We start from the raw sequence: 3,131 nt of genomic DNA, 5'->3' as shown, positions 1-3,131 counted from the left end.
CACGTAAAATACACCAAATAGTCCCTAAAGGGTTAATGTTGTTTGTCTTTAATGGTTGGGACTCTTTTTTTCTAAATGTGATCAAATCTGAAAAGATGATCTTTGAATCGTCAACTCGTATCTAAAAACGACACTGATTGGCGTTTTGGGGGCGCCGTCATTAAAGGTCGAAATGTTGAAGTGTAGCAACACGTCTGATCTAAAGTGTGTGTGTGTGTGTGTGTGTGTGTGTGTGTGTGTGTGTGTGTGTGTGTGTGTGTGTGTGTGTGTTGAAGATGAGAGGTGATGATGAGAGCTGTGTCTCCGTGTTGCTGCAGACGCTCCGAGTCAGAAACGTCAGCAGTTAATGAGCGAACGTCTGATGTGTTTTCATGTTTTCTCCTCGCAGAGACTCTGGAGCAGAAACCACCGACTGCAGCTCAGATCAGATACGGTGAGAGATTAAATCTGACACACACACACACACACACACACACCCACACTCATTTGTTCAGAAATTTAAACCTCCATCAGTATTTCTGTGATGTCAGCAGTTCTGGTTTTAAGACGTTTTTATCTTTTTAGTAAATTCTTTCGGTCGTTGATCTTTTTTTGCGTTTTGTTGGAAATCAAAGCTGACCTGACCGTAATTATCTCTGTTGATTTCTCTTTTCTCTCCCTCCATCAAATAACATTTTTTCCTGTGAGGTCTGAAGATCAGAGAGATCCTCGGGTCAATAACTGACTTCATAATCAGGTTTTTCTCCGCAGCAGAGCTCACCAGGGAACATATATGAAGTACGATGATAATATTGGAGTCGGACTTTGTGAACTCCAGAGAGCAGATTGTACCACAGTAATGTTACCACAGTTACCTGAAACTAGACTAAACACTAAGACTAGCTGTGAAAAAACATTTTAGTTCAGTCAGTTCAGTTTTGGCAGCTGGTCGGTGGAGCTCGGTGGTCGGTGGTCGGCGCCTGGCTTTAGGCCCCTCCCTCCTCCCGTCTGAAGTTGAACTCGGTGACTCCGCGTCGCTCTGTTGCCTCTGGGCTCCAAAATACTACAAAGCATCCACAGTTTGGTCGCTTTGTAGTTCTTTGGTTTCTGGTCTAAACCCAGATGCACTCTTAATAGGGATGCACCATTTTTTTGAAATTCTGGACTAATGTGTCTGTATATTGTTATTTTTATTAATACTGTTATTATTTTGTTGTTATTTATTCCCCATTTTGTACCAGAGAATCTACACTATAAAAAATAACTGACCTGTGTTAAAGTCCTTCAGTCACACACACTCGTATCTGCGCACAAAATGCACTTTTCAAAATCAAGCTTTTAAAAAATATTATACATTAATATTATTTTCTGCTTTTGAGTTTATTTTAACCGGCATCAGTCCTGGTCATAAATGTCCGTTTTCAGTGTTTGCTGCTGACAGTCTGGGACATGTCAGTGATCAGCAGCACTGATTGTGACAGGTCACCTGGTGGAAATAACATCTCAGTTTATGAGTTCATCCAGTGATGTTATTTAACTTTTTCCTTTTGTCTGCAGTTTTGCTCCACAACGCCATCCCCTTCATCGGGTTTGGTTTCCTCGATAACGCCATCATGATCGCAGCAGTAAGTCAAGTTTTTCACACAGTAATGAAGCTTTATTTTTACTGGAATTAGAGAAAAACACTGATTTTGTGAAAAGACTCAGAATCTGGCGCTGCGTTAGTCCTCATCAGAGATCACGTTATCTCCTGTCTGACTCTGAGTCTCACCTCGTTCTCTCTATGTTCTCCAGGGAACTCAGATTGAACTCTCCATCGGCGTCACTCTGGGGATCTCCACCATGGCCGGTGAGAAACACATCAGTCTGCAGGCGACGCACAATGAAATCTACAGTTTCTTTTCTGTCTTTGTTACTTGATTAGATTTTTTTATTATGTCAAACATGTAAAAGGAAGTAAAGAAAATACAGTATTATACAAAAACAGAACGACCAAAAAACCCCAAAGTAATAATTACAAACAATGAAAAACATAAAGCAAAGGAAATGGCCAAATACAATGCTTATCCTGAAGAAGAAACAACACGCTTGTCACGTTTTGCCAATTGCAGGACATTTCTTGCCACGTTGCCTTTTTTCTCCACGTTTTTATAAGAGATCAAACCTATGTTATCTGAATGCAGCACAGCAAAACTGATGTTGATTCAGGTGTTGTTCTGGGTCTCAGTCCTGGTCTTTATTACGCTGTTAAAACCATAAAAGGCGCCGGAGCACGCCGTCTCCCTCTCCTCGCCGCTAGATTATTCTGTTTCCATGGATACTTGGCTCCAATTTCCTGTGCAAAGTGCAAATGAATAAAGAAAGGCTGCAGATCAATAGCTCTGCTCTGACGGCTTCATCCATCCAGGCGCCGCTTTATGTTTGTGTCATCGGCGTCCAGCCTGCACCATTTGTTTTCATATTTCTCCATATATTTATTTGTTTTGAGAGGAGATTTCTTCCAGCTTTTATTGTAGCTCCTGTTTCATCACGCAGCTCCTCACCGTCAGTGTCAGAGGTGTCGGTGAGAGGCTGCATCTCCGTCTCCATCGGCAGCGAGCAGTTTCTCTTTGAGGGAAACTCAGTCTGAAGCCGTCCATCTGGAGTTTGAGTTCCTGCAGGAAACTCTGCGCGTTCAGCTTCAAGCGACGTCGCTCTCGCAGCCTCCAGAGATCCACTGAAAGCAAAACAAACACACACTTAGCACCTTTTACACTTTTAATGGCCGTGAACAAACGTGTTCCTGCCACATTGTCGGCGCTCCCTCGTGAAAATGAGCTGAATTATTCAGAGTGTTGGTGTCGAACATGAAGTCGAGTTGTTCAGATTCTGCTGACAGACGGAGGAAGACGCTGACTCGTGTCTTGGTGGATTTCCAGAGTTTGTTTGATGTGTTTAAAACTTTGAGGCCTTCTCTCTCTCTCCCACCGATGCTCCGCCTGTTTGGCTGCTTTGACGCGTTGTTAGGACTCGTCTGGCTGCTTTTCATCTTTGAACATGCACACATTTATGTGGGTCACTGGGCTCTGCAGAGTGGAGGTGCATCCACTCAGTACGCTTGCATGATGTCAGAAAAAGTGGAAATATTGTGTCAGTCCAACGAAACTGGACTA

The 3,131-nt window shown here is 43.0% G+C and overlaps 1 long non-coding RNA gene across 1 annotated transcript; it reads left to right on the top strand.

Moving 5' to 3' along the window:
- The first annotated feature begins 387 nt into the window (after positions 1-387).
- LOC121964413 lies at positions 388-1,828 on the top strand. Its single transcript, XR_006107358.1, has 3 exons — positions 388-433; positions 1,537-1,604; positions 1,774-1,828. It is a non-coding gene; the product is annotated as an uncharacterized LOC121964413 (long non-coding RNA).
- The last annotated feature ends 1,303 nt before the right edge of the window (positions 1,829-3,131 follow it).

This window comes from Plectropomus leopardus, unplaced genomic scaffold (assembly GCF_008729295.1).
Source record: "Plectropomus leopardus isolate mb unplaced genomic scaffold, YSFRI_Pleo_2.0 unplaced_scaffold15559, whole genome shotgun sequence".
Classification (NCBI taxonomy): Eukaryota; Metazoa; Chordata; class Actinopteri; order Perciformes; family Serranidae; genus Plectropomus; species Plectropomus leopardus.
The sequence above is the reverse complement of the archived record's forward strand: the minus strand, read 5'-3'. Positions and strand labels throughout refer to the sequence as shown.